We start from the raw sequence: 13,974 nt of genomic DNA on the forward strand, positions 1-13,974 counted from the left end.
GCACCTGTCGCAGACAGGGGTTGTTAAGGATATTACTTCACGTGTTCGCAGTGGTGAACATGTGTTGCCCACTTGTTACTCGCAGTCAAATCGTAGTCATTGGTATTGATAGAATCTTTGTTGATAACTTACATGCTTCACATTGTACGTTGTACATGCTGGTTATGCGTAAACGATTTCGAACTCTATTATGCTATATCAAACTTGTATGCTCACCTTTACACTATGTGTATTGACCTTTATTTTAACGTATGTGGCAGGTGTTTAGGATGCTATCTGCTAGGATGCTTTGCTTGCTTTTCATGGAATCGAATAGGATTGAGAGTCTAGAAACAAAGACAATTTATTTTTACTTAAAATCTGAGTTGTCGGAACAGAACTATTTGTCTTGATTTTGTCTGTAATAATTATGCTACTTGTTATGTCATGGTATGGGACGTGATGCTTAAATAATTGGTAATCGTAGTTGTTATGGAAACTTCTGGACAATCTGTTTCGCTCAGTGCCGCGCCCCGATGTTTCCGTCATCGGTTGGGGTGTGACAGATTGGTATCAGAGCCATAACTATAGGGAATTAGGCAACACTCGACCTAGTTAGGGTCGATGTCTTAGAAACGACCTAGTCTATAGTTAAGTACCAACAGACCAACTTGTGCATACCCTTAGGGGTGTTGTATAAGCTTACTTGCTATTTCTCGCTATTCTCGCTTATGCTACACTATCACCGCACTTTAGTCTTCGAAAATGAACAAGTGATTAGGTCGAGATTAGGTGTGAAAACCGCAAACTCTCGACTAAATTGATTGCTCGACCCGAAATTTTCATCTATAAACACGAGAATTTGCGTTGAATCAGGAGTGAAATACGTATTTTATCGCAAATTTTCTTCTCTATTTTATCAAAACAGGAACGAAGTTGTTAAGTCAGGGGTGAAACCCGAACCTTGACGACTTATTCTGCCCTATTTTGTTTTACAAAACTCTCACCAAAGTCTCGACGGACTCCAACGACTTGAAGTCACACTATAACTAGAAGGATGCGTGCCATTCGCCCAAATTCGAGGCGAGAGCACAGTCCCGAAGGCTAAAATGTGTACCAAAAGTCCTTGTGAATAGTCGAATCACTTTGGGTAGTCGACGTCTATCAGCCTTAGACAATCTATTTTCAATTTTAATATCGCAGTCGCTGATTTTATGTGTTTCGATTCTGAGCCCGCAACTGCCGACTCTGATAACTTGTCGCTTTTATGTGAATTTTATGTGTTTATGTGGTTTTACCTATTTATATGTTTCGATTTTTGATGATTTATTCGCTTTTCGTTTCCACTTTAATCGACACACACGAATCGCACCGCACATCTATCTCAACACGCTAACAAATCGTTACTACTTGGGGAATCACTGTACGCTATGTTACTCGCTGTGTACTCGCTAATCGCAACCGCTATTCTTGAACGCGCGCGAACTTTGAATGATAGGTTTCTGTATTCTGACTGCCTCTCTGTGCCCTATGTGCCTTACGTGTTTATGTGTTCTGTGATTATGTGCTTATGTGCCTATGTGTTTATGTGTTACGTGATGGTGTTCCTGAGCTTTAGCAGTATTAGGTGTGTGAGGTGAGATTCGATTATATTGTGTTGGAGTCCTGTGGTGATGTCTGTTGCAGACAATGTCGTCATCTGGATCCCTTCACTCCCGAACTGCTCGTCAAAATCAGAAAGACAAACGCCTTGCTGCTCTCCTCGCTAAACAGATTGCGAAAGTTATTCCTCAGATCGTTAGCGACCTGCAAGAGAATACCAGCAAGTCTTTTGAAGAGTCCAGGACAGATTTGCCAAAGTCTGTTTTTAGCTTCAAGCAGTTCAAAGTTTGCGGTCCGAAAGAATTTACTGGCGAAGATGGCCCTACAGCGCTTTTTCAATGGTTTGATTCGATCGAGGTCACCCTGCGCCAGAGTGGCTGTCCTGATAATCTTCGCACTCTGAACGACACTGGCATCTTCTAGTCCCGCGCTTTAGACTGGTGGATGGCCGAGATAAACAAACGCGGAAATGATGCAGCTTACGGTTTGACATGGGATGAGTTGAAGAACGTCATGTTGGAAGAGTTCTGCCCTCCCCATGAGCGCCAAAAGTTGGAGGACGAATTCTGGCATATCAAGCAGAAGGATGGTGACAATGTTGCTCTGACTGCTCGCTTCAAGCAGCTCAGCATAATCTGTCCTGATCTAGTCAAGACTCCCGATGTGACAATCAAGAAGTATATCCGAGCTCTGCCGGATTGTGTCACAGATTTTGTGCAAGCTACAAAACCAGCAACAATCGAGGAAACTTATCTGCTCGCCGCTGAGATCAACAACAAGCGAGTCAAGGCTGGTGTCTGGAATAAAGCTTCGAAGAATTTGCATCAAGCTACAACCGCTGCAACTGCTGAAACCGCTGCCACTCCTCAGTCTTCAAAGTCCTCTCGTCGCAAGAGGAAAAACAGCAACTCCAGCAACAAGAATTGTGCTGTCACTACCGCTGCCCCGCTTCAAGCTGTACCAGCTCAGCAGCAACCTCAACACCGACCAGCTGCAGCACCAGTTACCTATGAACCGCCTGCAAAGCGTGCATATACTGGCCCTCACCCTGCCTGCCCGACATGTACCTACCATCATCCAGTGGGAATCGCCTGTCGATATTGTGTGCATTGCAACATGTACGGCCACTTCACCGCAAATTGCCATACTGGTCCTCGTCAAGCTACAACTCCAGCTCCTGCTCAACAAGCTCTGCTTACCGCTCCTCAAGGCCAACAAGCGGCTCTTGCACCCGCGGTCAATGCTAGAGTCTGCTTTGCGTGTGGTGATCCTAACCACTTTGCGAACATGTGCCCGAATCGTGTGGTGAAGCAAGATCCACAACAGTAGCAGCCTCAGCAGCAACAACAACAACAAGCAGCTCGCGCCCGAACCTTCAACATCAATGCGCGCCAGGCTCAGGCTGACAACAATGTGGTCAATGGTACATTCCTTGTGAATGGTATATATGCTTCGTGTTTGTTTGATACTGGAGCCGATAACTGTTTTGTGTCGTTTGAATTCGAAAAGCTCCTTAATCGTAAGTGCGCCCATCTCCCCTCGTCGTTCGATGTCGAAGTTGCCACCGGAAGAACCGTCGTGGTCAATTCTGTTCTTCGTGATTGTACTCTCAAACTCAACAATTACGTTTTTCCTATCGATCTCATTCTGATGCAACTCGGAGGTTTTGACATCATAGTAGGCATGGACTTTCTTCGTGAAAACCATGCTGAAGTTGTGTGCTTCGATAAGATGATTGGATTCTCGCTTGCTAATGGTGATCAACTTTGTGTGTATGGCGAAACTCCTTCGAAAGGTCTCAAACTCATGTCATGTGTCCAAGCTAGCAAGTATCTCCGCAAGGAATACAGAGCTTTCTTGGCTAACATTGTAGTAGCGTAGAAGGAAAAGAAAGGAAATCCTGGAGTGAATGATGTTCCCGTGGTTCATGAATTTCCTCAGGTATTCCCCGATGAACTTCCTGGTCTGCCTCCGAGTCGTGATATCGACTTTCGTATCGACCTCATTCCTGGAGCAAATGTCGTTGCTAGAGCTCCTTATCGACTCGCTCCGTCCGAAATGCGTGAACTCTCGAGTCAGCTCCAGGAATTACTTGATAAAGGCTTCATTCGCCCTAGCACCTCTCCTTGGGGCGCACTAGTCCTTTTCGTCAAAAAGAAGGATGGGTCGTTTCGGATGTGCATCGACTACAGGGAATTGAATAAGCTAACAATCAAGAATCGCTATCCCTTGCCTCGAATCGATGATTTGTTTGATCAGCTACAAGGTGCTTCTTGTTTCTCGAAGATCGATCTACGCTCAGGCTATCACCAATTACGCATCCAAGAGGAGGATATACCCAAAACCGCTTTTCGCACTCGATACGGCCACTATGAGTTTGTTGTTATACCTTTTGGTTTAACCAATGCACCTGCGGTTTTCATGGATCTGATGAATCGCGTGTGTAAACCATTTCTTGACCGCTTCGTCATCGTGTTCATCGATGATATCCTGATCTATTCCAAGTCGAAAGCCGAACACGCGCAACACATACGTTTGGTTCTCGAGCTACTCCAAGGGAATTGACTCTATGCCAAGTTCTCCAAGTGAGAATTTTGGCTAGAGGAGGTTCAATTCCTCAGTCATATTGTCAACAGTCAAAGTATTCATGTCGATCCAGCGAAGATTGAAGCTGTTAAGAGTTGGGTTACGCCTAAGAGCCCGTCTGAAGTCCGTTCTTTTCTCGGACTAGCGGGCTATTATCGCCGATTTATCGAAGGATTCTCTAAAATCGCCGTGCCGCTTACCTCTGTCACGCACAAAGACAAGCCTTTTGTCTGGGGAACTGGACAAGAGACTGCCTTTCAAACCCTCAAGCATATGCTCTGCAATACTCCCGTCCTTGCTTTACCCGACGGAAACGATCACTTCGTTGTCTATTGCGATGCCTCGAACCTTGGACTTGGTTGCATTCTCATGCAACGAGACAAGGTTATCGCTTACGCGTCTCGTCAGCTCAAGATCCATGAGAAGAACTATACAACCCACGACCTCGAGCTAGGCGCAGTTGTTTTTGCGTTGAAGATTTGGCGACACTACCTTTATGGTACTAAGTGTACTGTCTTCACTGACCATAGGAGCCTACAACACATCTTCAGCCAGAAGGAACTTAATATGCGTCAAAGCCAATGGGTAGAACTTCTCAATGACTACGACTGTGAGATTCATTACCACCCTGGCAAAGCAAATGTCGTTGCCGACGCCCTCAACAGACGAAGCTATTTGTATAGTGTCCATAATGTCCAAGCCCAGCATCATCTCGAAACTCTCATCCGCGAAGCCCAACATGCTTGCTTTACCGAGCGAACCTTGAAGAAGGAAAAGATTCTCAGCGATGGAGCCCAGCTAGTGAATAAGTCGAACGGGATATTCTATTATCTGGACCGAATTTGGATCCCTAAGCGGACTGACTTACGACAGATTTTGATGGACGAAGCCCACAAATCCCGATATTCTATTCATCCCGGTGCCGATAAAATGTACCAGGACCTTCGCTACAAGTACTGGTGGCCGGGCATGAAGAGAGATATCGCTCTCTATGTTTCAAAGTGCCTGACTTGCTCGAAAGTCAATGTCGAGCACTAAAGACCCTCTGGCTTGCTCGTCCAACCCGAGATTCCCATGTGGAATTGGGAGAGCATCGCCATGGACTTTATAACGAAACTTCCGCGCACGCCATCAGGTCACGACAGCATATTGGTTGTCGTTGACCGTTTGACCAAATCTGCTCATTTCCTGCCTATACGAGAAGACTACAGGGTAGACAGATTAGCCCGAATCTACACCAATGAGATCATTTGTCGACATGGGACGCCTCGCGACATCATCTCTGACCGTGATGGTCGGTGTACCTCGCGTCTTCGGGAAACGTTTTAATCCGCTCTCGGTACTACGCTTAATCTAAGTACCGCTTTTCATCCCCAAACTGACGGTCAGACTGAAAGAACGATTCGTACCCTTGAAGACATGATCCGTTCGTGTGTCATAGATTTCGATGGCAATTGGGATGCATACCTACCTCTAGTCGAATTCTCGTACAATAACAGTTATCATTCCAGCATTCAAACGAAACCATTTGAGGCATTATACGGAAGAAGATGTCAGTCGCCTATTGTGTGGCACGAGATCGGACACTCGCAATTAACCGGTCCCGAGCTATTGCAAGAAACAACTGACAAAATCCTCCAAATTCGAGACAATCTGCTGAAAGCTCGGAATCATCAGAAAAGTTACGCCGATAGATGACGCAAGCCCCTTGAATTTGACGTTGGCGACCATGTACTCCTAAAGGTATTATCTTGGAAGGGTGTGGTCAGATTCGGCAAGAGAGGGAAACTCGCGCCTCGATATGTTGGACCCTTTAAGATTCTGGAAAGGATCGGAAAAGTGGCCTACAGACTCGAACTACCGGAGGAACTTAGCAACGTCCACCCGACTTTCCACGTGTCGAACCTCAGAAAGTGCCTGGCTGAGCATGATTTGTATGTACCACTTGAGGATCTTCAAGTGAACAAAACACTACACTTCGTGGAGAAGCCTGTCGAGATCATGGACCACCAAACCAAGCAGCTCAGACGCTCGCGCATTCCCGTTGTTAAGGTTCGATGGGATAGCAAACGAGGCGCAGAGTTCACTTGGGAACTCAAAAGCGACATGAAGGCGCAGTTATTTGTTACGGCTAAAGCCTAATTTCGGGATGAAATTCCCTTAAGTAGGGGAGGCTGTAACACCCCGTGTTTCGAAAGTCAAAGTCAAAGTCAAAGTCAACATTGAAGTCAAAGGAAGAAAAGATTGCTAATTGCGATCTGTCACTCCTTGCTCAATTACTGTTTTGACTTCTTTGACTTGTAGTTAATCTATTTATTTATTTGCATTAGTTGTATTATGTGGAGTACCTGTTAATAATCGAGGTTTGATCGATGTTTATCGCTTGTTTTATCGCTTTATCGTTTATCGCATCGCAATCGCATTCGCTACTCAAATTATGTGTTCTGGATATTGTTTTACGTGTGTGTGTTATTTATGTGTTACTTGTACATGTTTATTTATGTTTATGTTGTGGTGATCAATCGAAACACAATCGCAACGCTATCGCAATCGGATCGCAGACGCTAAACGCAAGTTAATTAAGATGATTATATGTTAGATATAGTAGTTGGGATTAATGGGAAACTCTATCGCATTGCAAAACTCAACGCACGAAACGAAACGACAAAACTCAACACGCCGGACACCGGATCGAGTGGCCACCCGATCGGACAGCCATCCGATCTGTGTACACTTTCCTTTTTGGGAAACCCTATAAATACCAACCTATCCCATCATTTGTGATGTGACAACTCTCACTCGACCCAGCCGCACTCTCAAGCTTCTTTCTCTCGATTTCTCGCGATTCTTGTAAGTTTCCAACCTAAATCTTGTACTTTCTTGATCTACACGCACTCCTCCACCTTTCTATCTTTTGAATCTTAACTTTTAACCGTGAAATCACTAGATTTAAGGTGTTCTAGGATGATGTCATCATGGGGTTCTTATGAACTTCATGTTTTGGCTTCAATCCACCAAGAACAACTTAGATATGAACGATTTCCACATGAATAAACAAAGATCTTGCATAGATCTGAACATATTCAAGGTGTAAAGGATTGAAAGATAGTTTCTAACTTTCTTTCAACTCTTTTACACTTAATGCACTCAAAACCGATAGAATCGGGCTTTGTACTGACCTTCTACTCCTTCTTGTTGATGCGTTGGTTCAAGATCTAAATTCTATCCAAGAGACTATCGATTTTGGGTTAAACATGAACCACCGTCTCGGACCATTAACTGGTCGGACTCGGGTGATTCCTATCCGATCGGGTTACTTGAGCCATGACGAGGTTCTGTTGTTTAGCATGTTATCACACCGCCTCGAATAAAACACAAACTATCAAAACAAACAAGTGTAAAGACGATCAGGTCGACTGGAACGGATTGTCGTCCGATCGGATTGCCACCCGATCGGACAGCCACCCGATCGGCTTGCACCTTCGTCCCACACTTAACTTTTATTTCAACTTTGAGGTTCTGAACGTCGAACGGATTACCGTCCGATCGGATTGCCATCCGATCGAACGACCACCCGACCATGTGATGTTTGGACTTCAACACTTAAACAATTTTCAACATGTTCAATACATTACTAGTTCCAACGGATTGCCACCCGATCGGTAGACTATCCGATCAAGTGACAACACTGCTGTGAACTTGTTCTCTGAGAAATGTCCGTCCGAACGGATCGCCGTCCGATCAAGCCGCCGTTCGATCGACCGACCTGGAAGGTAGAGATACTTCTCCGTTTTCAAAATGCTACAACGAAAACTTCAAAGCACAAACCATCATAACACAGACACATCCTTACCAAACGAGGTGGCAATCCAATCGAATGGCCATTCGATCGGATGACCATCCGAACGGATTGCCACCCGATCGACTGGCCATCCGATCGGGTTGCCATCCGATCGGGTTGCCATCCGATCGGGTTGCCATCCGATCGGATTACCATTCGACACTTGGTAATTTTGCATCATTTTACGTGCCGCTAATCCTTTATGCTATCATTAACTGTCCAGGCTTACTCTAGCGCTCCCTTCAATCCAATCACAGATTATGTTTAGCCATTACCATCTCTGTGAGTATACTCGATCCCTTATTGCTTTACGCACTTTTGGGTGTTACATACGTTATCTATATTCAAATCACATCAATCTCACAATGCAAACACTATTTATACGCTAACCGCTATTGCATGTTATACATGACTCGATGAATGCCTGTTTGTTATGTTTACACATTGATTGCTGTCTACCTGCCTTAGCAACGATATGTAACACCCCGTGTTGCCGAATGTCAAAGTCAAAGTCAAGATTGACTCCTTTGACCATAGTCAGTCTATTTTTATGATTGCAATTTACGTTAGTTGTATTATGTGGAGTATATGCTAAAATCGAATTAATCGAAGTTTATTTATCGACGCGAACCACTTTACAACTGTGAATAATAGGAAGTAACAATGCGATAAAGTCAATTAATCAATAATCGAGCTAATCTAACCATCATCGGACTCGAGACTCGAATTACGCGAATTTTGGGGTAAATATATATGTGTATGTGTGTGTGAGCCTTGTGTGTTACCTGTGCAATGTTTACTTTATGTTATGTGTGATAGTCAATCGAAACTCGAATCAAAGCTCGAAACTCAGTCGAACTCAATCGAAATCGATTTATGATAATTGGTGGCGAAAAGACAGCGCGAGACATAGGTGATTGTATGTTAGATATAGTGGTTGGGATTAAAAGTAATTTGAGTAGGAAACTCTATCGTATTCTCATCAATCGCAATCGAAATCGAAATATCAAAAATCGTCGCACCGAACGCTCGAATCAGGCAGCTGAACGATCAGGCTCTCAGCCGATCGAACAGCCAAGCCGACCGGACTGCTGTCCGATCGGACAGGCTGTCTGATCGAGATGCCTGGCCGATCGGCCAGCCCTTTCCACTTTTGGCATCCTATAAATACCCCTGTCATTGTCATCTTTACCACTTTTGGAAAGCTCTGACCGACCAGCTCGTGCTCCCATCCTTTTCTCAGATTTCTTCCAATTCCGGTAAGATTTCATCCTAAATCTTGTACTTTCTTGATCTATGCACACTCCTACACCTTTCTATCTTTCAAATCTTGGTTTCTAACCGTGAAATCATCAAGATTCAAGTGTTCTAGGATGATGTCATCACCAAGAATCACTTCGATCTAGCCGATTTTCACATAAACAAGCAAAGATCTTTCATAGATCTAGACATTTCTCAGTAAAAAGGATTGAATGATGGTTTTTCCAACTTTCTTTCAACTCTTTTACACTCAAAGCCTTCAAACCGATAGAAACGGAGCTTGTGCCGACTTGCTAATCATTTCGGTGGTTGCACGACTCAAGATCCGGATTCCATTCACGAGGTTCACCGATTTCGGGTTAAACGTTAAACTCCGTTCCGAATAATTCACCGGCCGGATTTGGGTGACTCCTGTCCGAGCAGGAGAAACAAGTAAGAACGAGGGTTCTATGGTTTAACTCATTGTCAAAGTACCTCGATATAATGTCAAACAATCAAAACAACCAAGTGTTAGACGAACAGGCCGACCAGGTCAGGAAGCTGACCGATCGGACTGACTGTCCGAATGGACAACCCAGCCGATCGGACAAGCCAGCCGATCGACCAGGCTAACCGATTGGCTAGCACATGGCCCCACACTTTAACAATTTCATGAAGTCTAGTATTGAACGAAGTGCTGTTCGATCGGACTACGGTCTGATTTGAATTACTCTTCGGATCATGAGATACTATGCTTCAACACTTAATCGATTTTCAACTTGTTCAACGTATTGGAGTGCCACCCGATCAGTCGAGCCGTCCGACCAGGTGACACCCTGACAAGAACTTGTTGTTGAAGTATCTAACCGATCGGTTAAGCCGACCGATCGAACGGCCCGTTCGATCGATCGACCTGAAAGGTAAGGATACTTCAATGTTTTCAAATTCTACAACGAAAACTTCAAAAGTCAAACCATCATACACAAACACATCCTTCTCAAAGGAAGAAACAATCCACTCGAACAGTCCATCCGATCGGCCTACCGACCGACCGGACAGATTGTCCGAACGGACTGGTTAACCGAACGATCAAGCCGTCCGATCAGACCTACCGTCCGATCGACCAGGCTGTCCGACCCTCCAACACTTGTTTCCATTTTTTCGCATTGCTTATCGTTATGCTATCGAACTATTCAGGCTAACCCTACTCTCAAGTGCTCCCTTCAATCCATCAATCACTGTGAGTATACTCGAACCCTTTTTGCTTTAGCACTTTTGGGTGTTACATACGTTACTTATTCTAAATCACAATCGAACAACTCAATTACTTTAACGCTAACCGTTACCGCATGTATTACGAGACTAAATGAATGCTTGTTGTTATGTTTACACGTGGAATGCTGTCTACCTGCCTTAACGACGATGGTACTATAGTTTGGACTCAGCACCCATTCACACGGGGGTTGTTAAGGATAATTACTTGCATGGATTACGGTGGTAATCATGTATTGCGAACTGCCTCGGGCAGTCAACCCGCAGTCATTGGTATCGATAGATCCATGTCGATAATTAACATGCTTTGTTTTCCTCTGTGTACGTGCTGGTTATGCGTAAACTATTTCGAACTCTATATCTATTATCAAACTTGTGTGCTCACCTTTACATTATATGTATTGACTTTATTTTAACGTATGTGACAGGCAATTAGGATGCTTATCTGCTAGGAAAGCGAGCTTAGAATAAGCGTCTAGAGCATAGTTGTCTGTAGATCTTGCAGATCGAGTCTCTAGAAGCATTTGAACAATTTTTATATTTAAAATCTGAGTTGTCGGAACAGAATATTTGACTTGATGTTATCTGTAATAATTTGTTTGCTATTTAAGGTACAGTATGGGACGTATTACATAAATTGAATAGTAATAATAATTGTTATGGAAACTTCTGGACAATCTGTTTCGCTCAGTGCCATGCCCCTATGATTCCGCCATCGGTTGGGGTGTGACACGATAGGACTATAGTTTGGACTCAGCACCTGTCGTGGACAGGGGTTGTTAAGGATATTACTTCACGTGTTCGCAGTGGTGAACATGTGTTGCGCACTCGTTACTCGCAGTCATTGGTATTGATAGAATCTTTGTCGATAACTTACATGCTTCACATTATACGTTGTACATGTTGGTTATGTGTAAACGATTTCGAACTCTATTATGCTATGTCAAACTTGTATGCTCACCTTTACACTATGTGTATTGACCTTTATTTTAACGTATGTGACAGGTGTTTAGGATGCTATCTGCTAGGATGCTTTGCTTGCTTTTCATGGAATCGAATAGGATTGAGAGTCTAGAAACAAAGACAATTTATTTTTATATAAAATCTGAGTTGTCGGAACAGAACTATTTATCTTGATTTTGTCTGTAATAATTATGCTACTTGTTATGTCATGGTATGGGACGTGATGCTTAAATAATTGGTAATCGTAGTTGTTATAGAAACTTCTGGACAATCTGTTTCGCTCAGTGTCGCGCCCCGATGTTTCCGTCATCGGTTGGGGTGTGACAACATCCACTACCGAAAAATGAAATACATAATTAAAAATGGTTTAGTGGAAGGAGTGCTGGTGCAGAGGTTTCATGTGGAAGATAAATTTCTTCCGTGTCAAAAGGGAAAACAATATAAGAAACCTCACAAATCTAAAACAGTAAATTCTATAGATGTCCCTTATGAATTACTTCACATGGATTTATTCGATCCAGTGTACGTAAGGAGCATATGTAGAAAGTACTATTGTTTAGTTGTCACTGATGATTACTCACGTTATTCATGGGTTTTCTTTTTAGGTACAAAGGATGAGACAACTGAGTTGCTGATAGATCTTTTTACAAAATAGGAAAATGTCCATGAAGCACACATCAAGAGGATAAGGAGTGATAATGCCACAGAGTTCAAGAATCAGATTCTGGATCTCTGTTGTCTATGCAAGGGAATAAAACATCAATACTATTCTCCTTACACACCTCAACAGAATGGAGTCGCTGAGAGGAAAAACAGGACGTTGATTGAAGCCGCTAGGACTATGTTTTCTGATTCAAAGCTTCCAATTATTTTCTGGGGAGGAGCTGTGAATATAGCTTGTTATGTCTTAAATAAAGTTTTAACTATTAAACGTTTTAACAAAACATGTCATGAACTTATGTTTAACAAGAAACCAAACTTGAAAGGCTTTGAACCATTTGGATTACCCTGCACACTTGTGAAAAATAAAGATAAACAAAAATTTGGTGAGGTAGCTGACGAAGAATACTTCCTAGGTTATGTACCTGGCACACCGAATAAAAGGGTTTTTAATCTAAAAACTGGTAAAATTGAGGTTGTGTTTAATGTTGAAATTACTACTTATACACCTCAACAATCAACGACTGGTCCAGTTATATTATATGATTATGATATTGTTTTTAAATCATTTAATATTCCTGAGTTTTCCAATGCAGATGAGTCACAGTTGATTCAAATTGTGATTAGTGAGGATGAAGAGGGCGACTTCATGCCGAGATCGAGTATATCGATGAGAGATGCTCCGGGAACTTCCTCTAATGTAGTTGAACAAGATTCAAGCGATAGTGAGTCTGAACCTATTCAGGGGAGGACTTCACTAATCCGTTTGCGAATCAGAATATTCAAGGGGGGGGGGTGGATCCAACATGGGTGACAATTTAGAAGTTGACACCATTGCTACTACACGAGCAAACAGAGATCATCCAGTTGACATGATTATTGGAGATCATGTTGCAGGTGTTCAGACAAGAAGATGTGTTATCGAAGGTTCCTGATTGTTTGTTTTGATATAGAAAACTGGAATCATAAATGAGTGTTTGTATAGCTGCTTCATTGCCCAAGAGGAGCCGAAGAATGTGCACATGGCTCTGAAAGACAATTCATGGGTTGAAGCTATGTAAGAGAAGTTAGCTTAGTTCAAGAAGTTGAAAGTTTGGAAGCTAGTTGACTTTCCTGAAGTAGATAAGGAAATAGGCACCAAGTGGGTGTTTAAGTGCAAGAGAGATGTCTGCGGGATTGTGATGAGAAACAAGGCTCAGTTAGTCGTTAAGGGGTTCAATCAGCAAGAAGGGATTGACTACAACGAAGTGTTTGCACCAGTAGCAAGGTTAGAATCAATTCTTTTGTTCCTAGCCTTCGCATCATTCAAAAGTTTAAAAGTTTACCAACTTGACTGAAGAATGACGGATATTCTCCAGGAATGACGGCTGGCCAAGGTCCAGCTGGCCTTAGCCTCCTTCTTTACCCTTTCGGCTATAAATAGAGAACTTCACCTCCAGGTTTAAGGATCGTTTCTCTCACTCTCTCACTATTAACACACACTTGTTATCGTTAAAACGAGTTCTTATTCTCACGTCGGAGGGTGGTTACAAGGAGAAGCAGTGGCGGACTCACCTTAAGGGGTGGGCGGGCGGCCGCACCCCTTGAAAAAAAAAATTTAGTGGTATTTTTCTTGAAAAATCCCGACCACACCCCTTGGAAATTTTCGTCCGCACCCCTTAAAAAATTTCAACCGCACCCCTTGAAAAATTCCGTCCGCACCCCTTAGGAATTTGTATAAAAAAATTGTTAACACTGACTGAAATCCGATCAAATTATGTAAACGAGTTAGCCCACTAACCCCTTTAATAAAACTTAAATTCAATCCATCAAGCCCAATAACTTAATACCCA

This window comes from Helianthus annuus, chromosome 6 (assembly GCF_002127325.2).
Source record: "Helianthus annuus cultivar XRQ/B chromosome 6, HanXRQr2.0-SUNRISE, whole genome shotgun sequence".
Classification (NCBI taxonomy): domain Eukaryota; kingdom Viridiplantae; phylum Streptophyta; class Magnoliopsida; order Asterales; family Asteraceae; genus Helianthus; species Helianthus annuus.